The 18,096-nt window shown below is 45.4% G+C and overlaps 1 protein-coding gene across 16 annotated transcripts in view; it reads right to left on the bottom strand.

Annotated features, from left to right (window-relative positions):
- INPP4A (inositol polyphosphate-4-phosphatase type I A) overlaps positions 1–18,096 on the bottom strand; it is a 2,396,889-nt gene that overhangs the window by 1,533,657 nt on the left and 845,136 nt on the right. The window contains exons 6-7 of one of the 16 annotated variants that reach the window (XM_069636664.1): positions 12,961–13,045; positions 12,654–12,833 (exon numbers count right to left, since the gene is read on the bottom strand). The exons of 14 other annotated variants lie outside the window; for them this stretch is intronic. The gene's annotated coding sequence lies outside the window, so the exon portion shown is untranslated. The remainder of the gene's footprint in view (positions 1–12,653; positions 12,834–12,960; positions 13,046–18,096) is intronic. One more of the 16 variants, XM_069636665.1, reaches the window with a different exon arrangement.

Here is an 18,096-nt window from a genome sequence, read left to right as displayed (position 1 = left end):
TATCGATTCACCTCGGGCTCCACCGCGGCAATATGCATCCTTGAATGACCTAATATAATGCCGATAATCAAACCCTCAACACTGCACCATCCTCTAGTACAAATGTGTTGGTACAGGAAAGGCCACTAATACTCAAAATGGCTGCCCGTAAGGAGCCAGACCTGGTGAATTCGATCGATGAACTAAAAAAAGCTGTAGACACTTATTTCGAAAATCGCCTTCAAGTAATGCTACCCAAGGCTTCTACACAATTATCAAACCTAGAAACCCAAGTGACACCTCTGATGCATTCTAAGGAACCAGTGGTGGTAACTGACTCAGTCAGCGTTACAGCTAATGTCCATTCTCATGTGCAGCCTAATATGCCAGTGGGATGCCATTTATCGCACAGTACTACACTTCGATCAAATGAAGTCTCTCATGTGGCTCAAGCATTGACAGATAATAAAACACATTGTTCCATGAACTCCCACCAGGCTTGCTTTCATATCTTAATTATGAAGTGTTGAGAATCACCTTTCATTAAATATGACTTGAACAGGAAGAGTACTAAACATCTTTAATGAATTGCTTGATCTGGAGGACATCACCTCATCAGACATAGACCAGGTGGAATTTTCATCTGATTACACTTGTTCTATTGTCCGATTATGGATTCCTTCGGGCATGGTCTTAAATTCCATCTGGAAATCTAAGATGGACCTTTTTCAAAATGGGCTTTCTTATAGCCCAAGATCTTGACCGCCAGCAGAGCAGAGAGACCCCTGCGAGCATGATTCCACCTTGCGCTACTTCTGATCATTTGTGTATGGCATCTGCTCACCTTCCTGCTCTTCCTCATTCCACAATGGCATAACTACCAACCCATGTAGTGTCAAATTCTTTTACCTTGGCTAGTTAGAATACCCGAGGGCATACACATCTACAAACATCTGTTGATAATTACATAGATGCATCTGATATCTTGGCACTCCAGGAAACGTGGTTAACAGCAATGCCACTATGGGATCCCATAAAATTAGTTCTGGGGTGTCCATACAACCATGGGCTACCCGCAGTAATTTTCTCCAACTAGTCAAGATCGTTGTACAACATCAGACCATTTCTTTATTAAACATTTACCGCAATGCAGCTGGTATAGCGTATGATGCCTTTTATCAAGCGTTAATTGATCTACTAGATGCAATATCAATGGCCTCCGATATCACTACGACTATCATAGCAGGAGACCTGAACCTAGATTGCATATACACCAAGGTTGGTCCAAAGTGTTCTGAGGCACTGAGATGGAAAACATTAATGGCGATCGGAACTTTAGGATGGCAAACGGGTCTCTTCCTGCCGATGTACCACCCCAATACACCTGGCGCAGGGGCTCCTCAGCCAGTATTATTGATTACATCTACTTAGATGCTGCATTTTTCTCTACTATTGAAAGATTTGAGATCATTGCCCAACCCCATAGCGATCATAATCTGTTATCACTCAGATGGTCATGGTCGCCTAATATAGAGCAGTCAGAGAGGCAATGGTCAAAGCAGTCTTTGATAGTTAATAATACCACAATTCGATTTAGGTGGTCAGAGCTCAATCTACATAACTTGAATAGTGCACTCAACCGTCATCTAACAAAGGGTTCCTCATTCCAGTATACACATGCCTTGTCTCCGTTTAAGAAATCGATCATGGCGTGGGGCGCTAGAGAGCCCGGCAAAGATGGCTGCAGGCCCGTAAAGCTCTCCAGCACCACATACATTCGGTCCATTATCCGGACATCTCCGTGAAGGAACCTGAAGTTATGCAGCGCAAGAGGCTGTTTATGAGCACCGGGCCCCCTGTGGACTTGGTTTTGGGCCGCCCTGAGGTAGAAATCACCATCGGCGGTGCGACAGAGCTGCGGTCGAGGGTCGAGCGGGAGAAGTGTGTTGGGGTATACGTGCCCCACACTCTCCATGATCACACCGGTGGTGGACAGGTGCTTCCTGAGACGTCTCGCCCCCGCGGATTGGGCAGGGACCGCCTGCGGAGGTGAGCGGGGCTGCCCAGGGAGGGCCCTGAAGAGGAGGCAGCCGTGAGTGTGAGCACTGCCGGGGGGAGCTGGTGCACGGTCCAAGTCCCGCGGGCAGAGAGCGGCTGCATTACAGGGTGAATGGTGAAGGCTGGTACAGTGTGGAGAGGATTCTTGGCCCCATTCTAATCACAACCCGGAGCATCCACAGTCTGGATATAGTGCAGTGAAGGACACTAGTCATTGCATTGGTGTTACTTTAATAATTTCTACAATTAATTGTGATTCCGAGGCTGGATGTGGATTGGTAACCTAGGATACAAGTGCAGTATGCATTATTACAATCTGGATCTGCATGAAAGGTAGTTTCTATGGCATTCATAACATGTCCGTGCCTGGTTTGGAGGGCTTCCCTTGCTGAGGCCAGCCTCTATAGTATCTCAGTCATAATTTTAAGCTGTGTGGCCGGAGGCCTGACCACCGCCGGACCTGTGTGAGGTTTGGACTGGTCTCCTGGGCGACTACTTGCGTCTCCTGCACTCAGGGAGTTTGGTTGTTGACAGACTGGCCGCGGGTGGAGTGGTTGTCCATTTGAGGTCACGGACATTCTATTTCTGGGGGCACGGGGAAGCCTGAGTGGGAGCCCACTGCGGACTGGTAGATCGCCGTGCCTATACAGGTGTCAACGGTAGAGGTACTCGGATTGGCCACAGGGCAGCCTGGACCCTTAGGGGGAGAGTGGTGGTGGTTGTGGGGGGACCCGGTGGCCTTGGCTCTTGCACGCTGGGGATTGCTCTGGTGGCTCGTTTGCCCCATGTATAATGTCCAAGTCCGGCAAAGGGGGCAAGCAGCAGTCGAAGCTGCACTTTGAGTCGGCCGCTCCAGCCAAAAGCAGCAGAACAATGGACAATGCAGAGGGGTCTGAGACAGACGCCGCAACGGCTTTCCAGGACATAAAGGATATGTTTACTCAGTTGCAGTCTGGGATACAATATCTAGACGGCAAATTGGACACGCTGACCTGTAAAGTAGACCACATGCAGGTCCGTTTGCATAAACATGGGGAGAGACTGGACGAAGCTGAAGAGAGAATATCCGGAGTAGAGGATGTGGCAACCTCAGTTTCGGGAGAAATGTCCGTGGTCAGGAAAGCTCTGCGGGAGCTCAGGGAGAAGCAGGAGGACCTTCAATCGAGATCCCGCAGAAATAACATTAGGATTGTAGGTTTGTCCGAATCGATGGGCCAGGGGAGAATGGAGTCTCTGGTGGAGGACATCCTACGAGAAGCACTGGGTCCTTAAGGTTTCTCCCCGCTGTGTATCGTGGAAAGAGCTCATAGGATACCGAGTGGGAGGAGACCGGTCCTGGGGGCCCCTCCGCGTCCGCTGATCGCCCGGCTGCTGAACTACCGGGATAGAGACGCGGCGCTCCGAAAGGCTAGGGAGAAAGGAACGGTGTCCTATAAAGGCGAAGTGATCAAGATTTCCCGGACTTTTTGGATAAAATGCAACCGGCTAGGAAAACGTTCCTGGATGTGAAAAGGAGGCTGCGGGACAAGAATATAAAATATGCTATGCTATATCCAGACAAACTGCGGATTGTGGTTAGGGTATCCAGCGGGGAGGTGTGGAGGTTATGGGGGGGTGCAACAGGGGGGGGGACGGCATGCGGGGAGAGTTCACCGACAAGTTGGGGGGTTGTTGGTAGAGGCGGGGTTGGTGGGGGAAGGACTATGTGGTACTGAAGGTGTGGGTTTGTGGGGTGACATGAGGAGGTGGGTTGGCATGCACCAAGATATTTCCTGATGGCAACGCTGAACTGTATGACATGGAACGTCAGGAGCCTTAATAGCCAACCAAAAGCCCGAAAGGTTTTACAATATTTGAGGCGACACCAGGTGGAGGTGGCCTACCTCCAAGAGACTCATTTGACGGCTGCCACTGAGTCTAAATTTGGAAGGAGCTGGGGGTGTCATAGGTATTTCTAGTCCTATTCCTCCTACTCTAGGGGTGTTTGTATCTTGGTGCATAGCTCGATTGGCTTCAGACTAATGAAAGTTGTGAAAGATGAGGAGGGTAGGGCCCTGGTGGTGCAGGGAATTATCCGTGGGAAGCCCTATACGCTGGTGTGTTACTATGGATCCAACATTGATACGACAGATTCGTTGGATTGGGTGGAGAGGCAGTTGGGAGAGCTCTCAGATGGGGAAATTATCTGGGCTGGGGATTTTAACTCTGTTTTGGACTCAACTTGGGATCGGGTAGGTAATGCGGCACGCTCAAGCAGCAAATGCTCTGCTAGGATACGAGGCATGCTCACAGTGTGGTGTATTGAGGACATATGGAGGGTGAGGAACCCGGGGGTGAGCCACTTCACACATTACTCGGCGCCACATGGCTCTGCTGCTCGGTTGGATTATTTCCTGGTGTCTCAGACGATTATGGGCCGGTCTGAGGGGGTAGATATACTGTCTTGACTCTTTCGGATCATGCTCCCGTTCTTCTGTCTATCCGGGGGGAGGGTCAGGGGAGGACTAGACCCCCGTGGCGGTTTAAGAGTGATGAGCTCCTGGACAGAGTTTTCAGAGAGGAGTTGGGAAGGGACATAGACAGATATTTTGAGATGAATGAAGGGTCAGTGGCATTGGCTGGTATGTTATGGGAAGGATTTAAATGTGTGATAAGGGGGGAGTGTTTGACTAAAGAGTTTGGGATTTTGAAGACGATTCGGAGGGACTTGGCAGCTGTTGAAGGGGAGTTACGAGTTTTACAGGGGGTGGTCTCACCCTGTCAAAAGCCCAGCAGGGGAACATCATGCAGAAACTGCAGGAATTTCATGCCCTGGCCACGCGGGAGGTGAAGTATCTGTGGGATAGGGCGGCCCCTCGTAAGTATGATGAAGGTCAAGCCCTGGGTCAGTCGCTTGCTAGGGCCACCCAGATTTGCAGCCGAGAGAACCGGGTAGCGGTAATCATGGATGACCAGGGAGTAAACCACTTCGACGATGAGGGGATAACTTATGAGTTTCAGGAATTTTATAGCCGCCTGTATGCGTCCCAGCTGAAGTCCGCACAGGCTAATATTGAGGCGTATTTGAATCAGGTGGGCCTGTACTGGTGCTCTGAGGAGCAAAGAGAGTAGTTGAACAGACCAGTATCTTTAGAGGAGGTGGTGGGGGCCATTAAATCATTGCCGGGTGGGAAGACCCGGGCCCGGACGGCTTTACTGCCAAATTTTATAAATGTTTTGCTGATAAACTGGGACCATACTTACTGCGGGTATATCAGGAGGCGGTGTCTGTGGGCCGACTGCCGGACTCTCTTAAGGAGGCTGTGGTGGTGGTATTACTAAAGGCGGGGAAGTCAGGGGGCGACTGCTCTTCTTACCACTTATCACTCATCAATTTAGATAACAAGATCTTGACGAAAATTATAGCGGCCCGGCTGGCCCCTTTGATGCCGATACTGGTGAGGGCTGATCAGGTGGGATTTATACCCGGTCGGTCAACCTCGTTTGGGTTGCGGTGGATGTTTGGTCTGATGACGGGCTGCCAAAGAATGACCCGGTGGTGGCGGTTTTGTTGGACGCCACCAAGGCCTTCAAATCTATTGAATGGCCTTTTTTATTCACGGTTTTGCGTAGGATGGTTCTTGATGGTTCTTCATTTCCTTGGTGTTGTTATTGTATACCGATCCGGTAGCCAGGGTGAGGGTGAATGGGCGGACCACTGGGTTGATACCACTCGAGCGAGGGACTCGCCAGGGCTGCTCACTATCTCCTTTATTGTTTGCCCTGGCGATTGAGCCATGGGCTGAGAGGGAAAGGGATCTGCATTTGCATCAGGGAGTCCAGTTGCATGTACATAAAGTGGTGATTTCGCTGCACGCGGACGATATGATCTTATTTATTCGCCATCCGGAGGTCAACCTGGATCCCATCATGGTGGATTTTCAACAGTTTGGCGAAGTTTCAGGGCTTAAGGTGAATACTAGCAAGTCAGTCATATTTCCGTTGACAGGTGGGTCGAGTCAATTCCAAGTTGCCTGAGGTTTTCAGTGGGATCTGACTAGCACTCGCTACTTCTGGGTCACAGTGGCCAGGGAGGAGGTGGTGTATCGTAGGAATTATGGAGAGGCCCTTGAATTGGCCAAATCGTCAATGATGAGATGGGATTCCCTCCCGATTAATTTGTTTGGTAGGATCGCTCTCGTTAAAATGACCATTCTGCCCAAGCTATTGTATGTATTTCTTAATGTGCCTGTTAAAGTACCCCAAAAATATTTTCGAGATCTCTGCTCGTTGGTGTCAAAATGTATTTGGGCCGGTAAGAGGGCCCGTGTTTCTTGGGTTAAGCTCACTGCGTCGGTTCGGGAAGGGGGACTAGCATTAGCGGATCTGGAACTGCATTATATGGCAGCGCAGGCTAGCTTTCTCCATTATTGGTATGGTATGGCGGCAGAGCGTCAGCATGTGGAGATAGAGAGGTCAATTGCATCACCAGCGTGTTAAGTAGCGAGCCAGAGACTATAATGTAAGGTAACAAATGAGGTTTATTGTACAGCTCACTGAGGTGCGTTATGTTAAAGGGATGGTTCGCCCAAACATTTTTATTTCAAAAATAGATAGGCAATATAAAAAAAAAACGATTGCCATTTCAAGCTCAAAATTTGCAAAAGCAAGCACATGGGCGCATCCATTTTGTGAAATGGATGCCCGCCTGTGCTGGCTTTTGCTTTTGTGGCACTAATGACGGAAAAGCCAGCCAGATGTAGTAAACAAAAGCTACCACTGGGTGGCTTTTCCTTCATTGGTGCCGGGACTCGGAGGACGCGGACCGGAGATTACAGGCAGTAAAGCTGCAGCTGCATCTAGGTAAGTGCTATTTATTTATTTTTTAAAATAAGCACTAGCTGTGGGTGGAGGAGCCCGGAAAACTTAGAAATAAAACCGCAGCTTTAAAACGTTGTATTTATGTTTGCAGTAGCTTTTGAAGCGACCGCAAACATAAATACAACGTTATTGTGTTTGAAAACGCTGCGGTTCTGGGATATGTAGTCCGCGTTTCTATTTGTTTGCTAATTTCCCTCATATTTAACATTATTTTGTCAGGTGTGATGACTGGCTTATACCCCTCCAGGCTGTTCTGTTCCGTATTTTCCTCCCTTGTTAGGGCGGCCGCTACTGCTTCCCTATCACACGGCGCTGCTACGGTCGTTCATTCTGACTGCTCCAAGCCACTCGCGGGTGCCGAGGAATTTGGTAGAGTCAATGTGCAGAACTTGGTCTCTCCTGGAACGTACACCTATGGATGGCGTCCTCTATTCACCTGAGCTTCCAGTGATATTTATCCCTGGAGTTCCCCTGACTAGCGAGGCTAGGTACGTGACGATGGTGAAGGAGGCTGGGTGTAAATAAATTTGGGGATCTGTTCCCGAACTGACTGTTTTTCTCACTTGATCAACTGAAGGAAAAGGGGGCCCTTTTGGGCTTGGATATCTTTTTGTATTATAGGCTGCGGGCATCGCTACAGCGGCTGTTCCCTTCCTTCCCTGAGTCGCCCCCAGTAGCTGTGATGCTTGATAAAGTGGTTGGGGGAGGTATGGGACAGCGTGTCCTCTCGGGATTATATGCGATGACCCTGAAGAATAGGACTGGTGCTGGGATGCAATCCCGGGAATTGTGGGAGTGGACATTGAGTAAGGAAATATTGGTAGCTACTTGGGATTGTTGTTGTGAAATGATAAGGGGCTATTAATACAAATTTCAAGCTGATCCACTTCAAGTTTTTGCATCAATACTATTATACCCCAGCTCAGCTGAAGGAATACTTTCCCCAAAGGTCAGGGGCTTGTATTAGATGTGGGAGTGAGGACGCAGGGTTTCTTCATGTGGCCTGGGAGTGTGGGGAGCTTGAGCACTTCTGGGGGCAGGTGTTTGTTGTGATTGGGGATATTGCGGGGCAGCAGATTATGCCGGATCCTGTAATGGCTTTATTGGGCTATACCAAACAGATACCTAGGGAGAACAGGAGGCTGATAAGCCTTCTCCTAATCCTGGCTAAACGCCGAGTGGCCATGAGGTGGGGTAGGAGGCGGAGCCCGACAATTGCCCAATGGTCTGAAGACATTTTATATTGTAATGATATGGAGACTAAGTGGGGCGCAATGAAGGGGTCGGGCTGGGGGGACAAGCAGATGTGGGATGCTTATACGCTATATCTCCTTAAACAGCCAACTGATGAGGGTTCAGATCCTCTGTTATCACGGGACGGTCTGCCCCAGCCGGTCCAGTGAGGAGGAATCCGTTTGTTGATTATTGACTGCTGCTCCACGGGCGGTCCACAGTAAGTGGGTAGAGGGATAATGGCTAGTGGCTGCAGAAAGGACTGAGCGGAGGCAGTACCGAGCTCTGAGCCTCTCGAGTGGGTTGGTCATAGGTGCTGACCTATCACACACATTTTGTGCTTTCTGCCTTTACGGAGTGTCATGTTAAGAAGAGACACTACACCTTCACAAATGTACCGAGTGGAGGTGTGGGTGGGGGGGGGTGGTTTTGTTGGTTATTTATATTGTTTGCATAGTTTGTAAAATGCTAATAAAAAAAGTTTAAAACAAAATAAAAGAAAGCGATCATGGCAATAGGACCAACTGTCTTCAAACATAGACACTCATATGACCAAGCACTTAAATCTAGGAGGGCGGAGTATAGGAGAGAGAGGAAATCCCTTTTAAAATCTCCAAAGCCTGATCAAGTAAGATCACTTAAATCAGCAAAGTGCAAATATTATAATTGGATTCGAGCAAGAAAATCATTAATGTTCCAGAAGGATAGTCAATCTTTGCTTGAAGCAATGGCTAATAAAACCATTGCCAAATCCTGGGCCTTGTTGAACAATTGCTCCCATGACAAGCAGCCTAGTGCTCAGTTTAATGGTGTGCAAGAGCACCAGTGGTTACAGCACTTCTCCGAACTTTATGCTGACCCACATTCCAATAACTATAAATATGAACAGCGCTCCACTTCACCTTGGCTAGTGGAATGCTTGGTAAACACGGTTGAGGACCTCATTAAGAAATCTAGCTCATTTTGAGCAGCTGGCCCTGATGGGTTACATAATGCCATGCTTAAGGCTCATTCCTATCAATGGGCAACCATATTTTACAACATTTTCCAACACATTTTGTTAAACCGTGTCATTCCGACCTCGTTGTGCACATCATTAATTGTACCCATTTTCAAAAAGGGTGACCGATCGTCATCTCACAATTACAGAGCTATGGCATTGTTGGATACGCCTGGGAAGATTTTTGCCCGACTGATATTGCGTGAATTTAATGCCTGGACCCTATCCCATCAGAGACGTGACCCGAATCAATCAGGGTTTGTTGCCGGCATGGGCACGGTGATGAATTTGTTTCATTTTAATGTTATTAAAGCTCAGTCCCACGCCTCTAAACAACCCATCTACTTTGCCTTTGTAGATCTTCACTCTGCATTTGACTCGGTCTCTCGAGACCTTCTTATGTTGAAATTACAACGAGCTGGGTGCCCTTCCTCATTAAGTGACATCATATATGCTTTTCATTCAAATACGTCCATTCAGATTTGTTTGGCAATGGAGGGACTACTGTCATCATCGCTCCCAACATCACAAGGGCTTAATCAAGGATGTAAACTTGCTTCAGCCCTCTTTAATTATTTCATACACGATGTTCAACAGGCTTTTGAGGACGTTATTTCAGACTCCCCCTAAGATCAGTGGCAGTTCTATTAAAGCCTTTTTATTTGCAGATGACCTTGTGCTAATCTCTAAAACTCCTATGGGCCTACAGAAATTATTAACTGCTTTTGATGGATACATCGCCCAAAATGAATTGAAAATGAACACCTCGAAAACACAGATCATAATTTACTCACCCAATAGATCATCTCGAGGTCAAAATGGTCTATTAACTGCGTAAAATTGGAAGTGGTGCCTAGCCACATGTATTTGGGGATGGTCTTTGAAGGTTCAATAATTTCAAGAGGCCACATGGGAGCCAATGAGCGAAAGCTATTTTCAGCCATATCGCAAACTAAGATCCTATTATACAGATATGGTCCATTTTCTATAGAACCTTTACTGACATACTGGAACTTAAATAAAAAAAGCTGTATGGGTTGGGACTAGAGTGATTTTGCCTATCAAATTTCTTAATAACTTAGAATCAAAATTTTGGTGACATATTCTACAATGTATTCCGGGCTCTTGGTTGCGCTATGAACTGGGATTGGTTTAGCTCAATTCGCATTGCAATGGTTCATTTTTTAAATGCCCTAGTTCTAGAATCTCGAGAGCTATGATATTATTAGAACAGTTAAATAGGGCTAAATATGTCAATTCATGTATAGTTTTAATGATCATCATTTGAAGAGTTAATGAGAATACGGTTTGATTTTTTTTGGGTGTGTACTTCTTACTTTTTCTTTAATGTTATATGTGTGCTCATATAGATAGATGCATGTATCAATTGTATTTGTGTTTTACAATATTCTCATAACATTTTACGTTAAAAGTATTGAAAAGTTGATTAATTTCAGCTGAATCAATAAAATAAAATAAAAAATGTACTGTCTGGACAACAGAGTCCCATTAACCCTAAGGCAAGTGGATTGGTGTTGGTAGATCGCCAATACCCAACTAATAAACCCTGCCCCAAACCCAAACTGCTCCAAAACCCCACAGAGATAGCTCCAGTCCACCCTGTCAAAGGCCTTATGGGCATCCAGCACAATGATGCCCAAATCGATAACCGACTGTCTCCCACTTTCAATAAGCTAAGGACTCGTTGCACATTGTCGTGTGCACTGCGGCTCGCTATGAAACACGGTTGGTCGCTGTCTATGAGTCCAGGAATGACCTCCATCAAACGATAGGCCAAAATGTGGGAAAAAGGATTAGGAGCCTATATTAGTGAGAGTAATGGGGTGATATGAGTCACAGCTTAGTGGCTCCTTGCACGGCTTGGGGATCAGGACAGTTGTAGAAACTACCATTGATGGGGCAACCCCTCCCAAGGTCATAAATGAGTGAAGAAGGTCTACTGGTGGGGATCTGGGGGGGACCAGGAGTTAATGACATTTTTTATAAAAGGGAGCCGTAAATGCATCACGACCTGGTGCCTTATTTTACAGGGACTTAATTGCCCATTCCACTTCTCCCGGCAAGATAGGTGCCTCCAAGATTCCATGATCCTCCTCGGATAGACTTGGCAGGTGCGCGTCTCTCAGGTAATGGGCCTGAGCTTCCGCCTGGGCAGGCTCATCCGTAAATACCTCCTTAAAATGAGCCTCCAGAATCCCCAATTTGTCAATCTCTCCCGCTTCACCACCCCTTGCTCATCCCGCAGGGCTAACACAAAGTTCCCATTAGCGTAGTAGAACTGTTTGGTGTTTAGCATTGCCTAAGCTGTTCTGTCGGCCAGATGCGCCTCCACTTTTTTCCGTGCCACCCTGAGCTCGTGTAGCGCCTTGCGAGAGCAGAGTCTCTTGTGTGCCTGTCCATCCCGAGAAACCTCCCCTTCTGGACCCACCCTGAACAGTTGCCTAGCCCTAATATAGGCAGCAGACTTGCTGATGAGCTCCCCCCTAACCACGGCCTTCATGGCATCCCACATAATACCCTGCAAGGGGCCAGAATTATCACTCTCCTTAAAGTAGTTGGAGGTGACAGCCCCCAGCTCACTAGTCAGCGAAAGGTCTCGGAGTACCGGATCATATAACCTCCATGGGCATCTGGGTCGCTCAGGCCTATCCAGCAGTGACCGAGACACAGCTACCGGTGCATGATCAGACAGGGTGGCGTACCTATTTCCACCCCTCGGATGCATGGTTATAGTGCACTAGGAACAAGAATGAGATCCAGCCTAGAGAAACAACCATGGACAACTGAATCGAAAGAGAAATCCCGGTCTTCCCCGTGAGCCAGTCTCCAATCATCCACTAATCCCAGTTCGCAGAGGAGCAGGCCAAAAGCTGTGGAGTGTTTAAAGTAAAAAAAAAATTGTAAACTTTTTTTTTAGGTGTTTTGAAACAAGAAAAACATAAGACAGTGGTGCACCAATTGCACCCTGAGATCTTCACCACCCCTGCCCCCTCCAATCCCCCCGCCACCACCCTCTCGGATGGTCCAAGATTTTGGGTTCACAGTGTTTATGTATTGCAGACTGCTTCTTCTTGGGTATAGCCCCTGCTTGGGGTGGAGAGAGTAGCTCAGTGGCACTTCCACTGAGCTTTGGAGATGCCTGTTTATCTAATGAATACTACTTCCAATGTATTACCATTCAAATTTCAAGTTTTTGTAATGCTTTGTTTTCAGTCAATCAACCCAGGATCGACTTCTATTATTTGTTTCTATCTCAGTCACATGTATATCTTTACTTTCAAGTTTTTCTTTATTGTAATTATTGTGGCAGAAGCCTTTGCCGATGCATTTCGGACTGTGTCCTTCCTCAGGGCGAGTTTCTAAAAAACATTAACAACTAGGGGTTAGCTTCACCCCAGATATAATCAACTTAAGTTTAAACAATACTATCTGCATTCATAAAGCTTTACTTTGCATTTTTTGTATCATTTTTGGTTATGCATGACAATGAAATAACACATACCTGCCAAATCTTTGTATATTTTTCCTTCTTGTACAATATTTTCAAACCACACACTGTGTTAACTGCGGACTGTTCTTATCATGCACGCCTGTGTTGTTTCGCATAATCATGCTTCAAGGTACATTAAGCTCTGGAATTGCTTTTGTGGTTACTCGTAGTATGGGTACAGTCAGCACAATTCTGCAAAGAAATAATAGTGCTCCGCTTTACATACAATAATGTATGTCCCGACTATTAGTTTTAATATTCTTACTAACTCATACTGAATTTAGCAAAGGCACAATGGCGAATCTGTCTGCACGCTTACCTCATCCGGGGACTGGTGAGGAAAGCCCTTTGTCTGCCCTTATTAGAGAATTTCGAGATGGTGTGTTGCATGTAGATGGCCTTTTCTGCAAGAAGGACAAGTGTTTAGTCGGGACACTAGCGTGTGTATGTTATTATTGCGAGTGCTACTGCCAGTATCATACGATTACTTACCCATCTATACTTTTTTTCGGGATCGTCTCCTGAGTCCGCATTGCTGTGGTGTCCGGGGCAGCTGTGGTTTCCCTTGACAACAGAGCGCTGCGTACTGCAGGTTGCGGTTAAATCCGCTACGTCATCATGCGAGTAAGCGCGATGACGTAATCTCGTAGTTCGAAAGTACAGGGGAATTATAGTTCCCTGTATATGGTATCTATGTGTGAGTTGAATCTGACTCTGTTAAAGGAAAGGGCTACTTGGCGCACTGAACTGCTTCATATTGATGTATCCTTTCATATGATAAAAGGCATAGTTGAAATAACAACTGTGTCTCATGATGTAACCATATTACTAATATACCGTGATAACTGCAAAATAGTTCGAACTTCCTTGATTGTGATGAGAGATATTCTAGTGTGTGTTTAGTCCATCGCGGAGCTTCCATCCATGTTACTCAACCTCATTATGGTGATAGTTAAACTCAGAATTTCGATATCTCTTAATACACGTATTTTATGCTACTTACCTATTTCGTTAGCCGCTCCATATGGAGTCATGTGTACCTGTTAAATATACTGTTGTTCCAAAGTGACACCATAATGAGTTAACACTGGTTGTTGCTAGATAACAACTCATATCCATGCTGTACATCCAAATAGATGGCTTGATACATAATGTGCATAATCATACATAAACTTCCATGTGCATTACTTGGTGCATATTGTACATACATATCTATATATTGTGGCATGGCAAGGTTATTCATTTTCGCATATTATTGTTTGTCTCACAAGATGGCCATAATCGTCCCTGTGCATAAAGAGGGCAGCTTGCCCTACATATTGATTCGCTGTTGCTCATCAGTCTCATTTTTGAGTTCAATACTGCCAAAATGTATGGCTCCTCAGTAGTAGTAAATGCAAATCACATTTTTATCACGCATTATGTCAAATTTACAAAAAACAAAATAAGTCTAATTCTTCATTCAAACCTGTGGGAGCAACCGTTCCCAGCCTATCGATTCAATAGGTTTCTCGTTGTTCGAGTCTCTTTGTGATATTCATGTGTAAATCTTTGGTCTGGATTACTTCCAAAATTTGGAACCTCATTCGGGATAACTGATGTCGATGGTCATGAAAATGCCTTGCTATAGGTGAATGGCGATTGTTTGTTCTTACATTGGATTTATGTTCATTCCAGAGTATGCGTGCTTTATGGCTGGTTTGTCCAACGTATGTAAGGCCACATGGGCATTTGATGGCATATACTACATATTGCGTTTCGCATGTAGCGTAATCTTTCAACTGAATTTTCTCGCCAGTACATGAATGTGTGATGATGTTGCCCTTGGTCACGTTGTTACAGTTATTGCATGAGAGACATGGATATGTTCCTGGGTGTTTACTGCGTTGTTTCTTGATCCGATTAGGGTTGGTATCGACTAGAAGTTCTTTTAGATTGTGGCTTCTTTGGAAAGCAAACATTGGTTTATTGCTAACGTTTCCTTGTAATCTTGTGTCACATTCCAAGACTGGCCAATGCTTGAGTATTGTTTTCTTAATCCTGTTGGATTGAATACTGTACTTGCTTACAAATACCAGTTGTGGGTCAGTTTTAGTATCCTGAAATTTGGGTGTTAACAACTGAGCTCGTTCTTTTGATCCACTTTTTGCTTGGTTTCTTGTAGTTCTAGTTCATTATATCCTCTTGATCTGAACTTGTCAAGCATTCTCGTTGATTCGCTTTCCCAATTAGTATCAGTGTTGACAATTCTCTTTACTCTTAGCAATTGACTGTACGGTAAGTTCTTGATTGTTGTGGGTGGGTGAAAACTTAATCTGTGGAGGAGATTATTCCTATCTGTTGGTTTGTGGAAAATGCTTGTCTCAAAGTTAGGGGCAACTGGTGTGATCTGTACATCTAGGAAGTGTAAACCAGGATTTCCAATTTCTGATGAAAACTGAATTTTTGTGTCAATCGTGTTGAGATATTGTAGGAACAGTTGTAGATTCTCCATTGTATCTTTCCAATTCAGGAAAATGTCATCTTATGCAACGACCCCAGTGTTTAATATTCTTTTGCCAGACTGGATGGTGCATGACATAGTCTTCCTCGAATTTAATCATAAAGGCGTTAGCATAGGCTGGTGCCATAGTGGCTCCCATTGCGGTTCCACTTATTTGCTGGAAAAAGGTTTTGTTGTATCTGAAGTATGCGTTCCGTGCTATCATGTCAATCAAAAATTCTTTAGAGGCTCCTACATTCTCTTCATTCAACAGGATCCTCTCCACTGCTTGTAATCCTAAATCATGTGGTATTGATGTATACAAACTGCATACATCAATAGTGACTAAGATGTCTGTCGGTTCTATTACTATGGCATGCAGTCTGTTTAAAAAATCTGAGGTATCTTTAATGTAGGACGGAAATTTTTGAATGATTGGTTGTAAAATCTTGTCGATATACATTCCCAGAGGTTGCAATAGCCCTTCAGTTGCTGCAACGATTGATCATCCTGGTGGCTTAATAAGAGTCTTGTGGATTTTTGTTAATAGATAAAAGTGGGGAATCTTCAGGTATTTTGTTGTTAAAAATGATTTGGTTGCTGGAGAGATCCATCCATTTTCTTCAGCGTCACGTAACATTTCTTCTATTTTGAGCTTAATGTCTTATGTAGGGTCATTAGGTAGGACTTTGTATGTGTTAGTATCTTGAAGTTGTCTTTGGTATTCCTCTTCGTAGTCTGTAGTGTTGAGCATTACCAAGGCTGAGCGGATTGTGATGTCTGAATCTTCATACAATTTTCTTATTACTAACATGTCTTTTTTGCCAAGGTTCCTATATTTCAGTGGCTTGAAAGAAACTTTTTGCAAATCCTTCAACACTGCTTCTTGAAACACACCTATCGTTCCATGCATAGCTGGAGGCATATAAGTACTTTTTGAGCGTAACTCCAGAAATTCTGAATCTCTACTGGCAGGGTCAACTGTCGTGTCAGCAAAAAAGGCCTTGAGTTTCAGCTTACGTATGAATTTAAACAATTCTATTTTTGTTTCAAACAAGGTGGACGTATGAGTTGGAACAAAATTTAAGACTTTCTGTAGTATTGTTAATTCAGTTGTTGTGAGATTCCTTTGTGATAGATTTATTACTAAAGCCTTCTGTTCGGATATCTGCTTCGAATCCCTGATGCTCCTGCTTTTTCTTTTTCCTTTTGTGTTCTTTTCTGCGGTCTTGTCCTTTCTCTAAAAAAGCCTGTTTACGTGGTGCTGTTGTGATACGTTCTGTTGCTGCTCTTCCTGTTTCACTGGGTTTTTGTTCAGTGCGGCTGTCTGCGGCTGTGCTCGATTCTGCTTCTGAGCCTGAACTTGAGTTGTCTGTTGAGGTTTTGTTCTGAGGACGATTCTGGTTGTTATACTTATTTATCCAAGTGTAAACCTCATTGTTACAATAATCGTAAGTGTCTCTTTTAAACTTACGTATCTTTTTGTTCTCTAACTCATCTCTGTAAGATTCTAATTTGTGGTTAATTTCCTGTAATGTCTTCTTGAGATCTTCTTCACTGATAGTTGTGCTTAATTCAGTTTTGTGGTGGAGCCTGGTGTTGAGTTCTGTGAAGGGGTTGTGTCCGAAGTGGAAATCAGATATGAGACATATGGACTCCAGATGTCTAGGGGTTGGGCGTGAAAGGGTATGGTTTTGATGAAGTCCGTTTCCACGTCTTGGCAATAGGTCACATCATTTAGCCATCTTTGTAGAGTAGGAAGGGGTCCGTGTCCCCATGTGATTGCGATCCTTCTGCGTGCTAGCACCAGCAGTAGGCCAGCTAGCTTTCGTCCACAGAGCGGTAAGTGTTTGGTTAAGCCGAGAAGCGTCAGTGTGGGGTTAGGCTCGATTGATTTTCCGATTATTGCAGATGTTTTTTCTAGTACCTGGCTGCAGAATTGAGCAATGCGTGGACAAGTCCAGGTCGAGTGGACAAAGTCTGCTTCCGGGACATTGCAACGTTCACAAGCTGCTGAGATGGTTGATCGTTGTAAGTGAAGTTTCGCCGGCGTGTGATATATTTGGTGTAGGTAGTTAAAGTGTATTTGCTTGTAAAGTGCGTTGAGTGAAACTTTCTAAGTTTGGCGCTGGATATAGGTCCAGTCTTCATCTGGTATCGTGATCTTCAAGGATCTCTCCCATCTCTTTTTGGGGGCCGTGAGTGGGGGAGGGGAGGTGGTTGTATCTGTCAGTAGTGACTTATAAATTTCAGAGACCAATCTGCCTTCGCCTTGTGATTGTATTACTCTGTGTAGTAGCTGCCACATGGGTGGTTGTCGTGGGAATGTGGCAAGGATAGAGTGCATGGCAAAGACGGAAATAGATAAACGTGTCAAGAGCAGTATCGCATCCTTTGTCTCTGGCTTGTTGGGGTGTTAGAAATGTGCCCTGTATAAAGAGATCGCTTAGTGTGTTGATTTGTAGCTTGTCTGCCCATTGCAGATACACTTTTTCGGAAGTCAAGGGGATACCTAGTATGAACCTTGCCAGGATGAGAGGGGAGAACCTAGACTGAACATCGCTTTTCTGCACAATCTTCTTCAAGATAGCATGGGTGGATAAAACTACATTCAGTGTAGCATGAGGCATTTGTAATTGGCCTATGATGTCTGCTCTCAATAGGTTCAGATCTGCGAGGGCTCTCTAGATTTGGACGTGGTGTCTGATGAAGTGTGTGGAATACCAGTGGCCCAGGAATTGGGCTTGTGCGGCCCAGTAGTAGCATTCCAGATCCGGGAGTGCGAGGCCACCTTTCGCCGTGGGTTGTATAAGCATGGTGTATGCTACTCTTGCTGCCTTGCCGGCCCATAGTAGTTTGAGGATCAAGCTCTGTATGCGATGGAGAAAGTGTTGTGGTAACAGAAGAGGGATATTTGCAAAGAGGTAGAGGAGTTTGGGAAGAATCACCATTTTGACCAGGGAGTGTAAGCGG

Source organism: Ambystoma mexicanum, chromosome 7p (assembly GCF_040938575.1).
Source record: "Ambystoma mexicanum isolate Mex_15411 chromosome 7p, UKY_AmexF1_1, whole genome shotgun sequence".
In the NCBI taxonomy this organism is placed as follows: domain Eukaryota; kingdom Metazoa; phylum Chordata; class Amphibia; order Caudata; family Ambystomatidae; genus Ambystoma; species Ambystoma mexicanum.
Note: the sequence above shows the minus strand (reverse complement) of the source record. Positions and strands in the feature narration are given on the sequence as shown.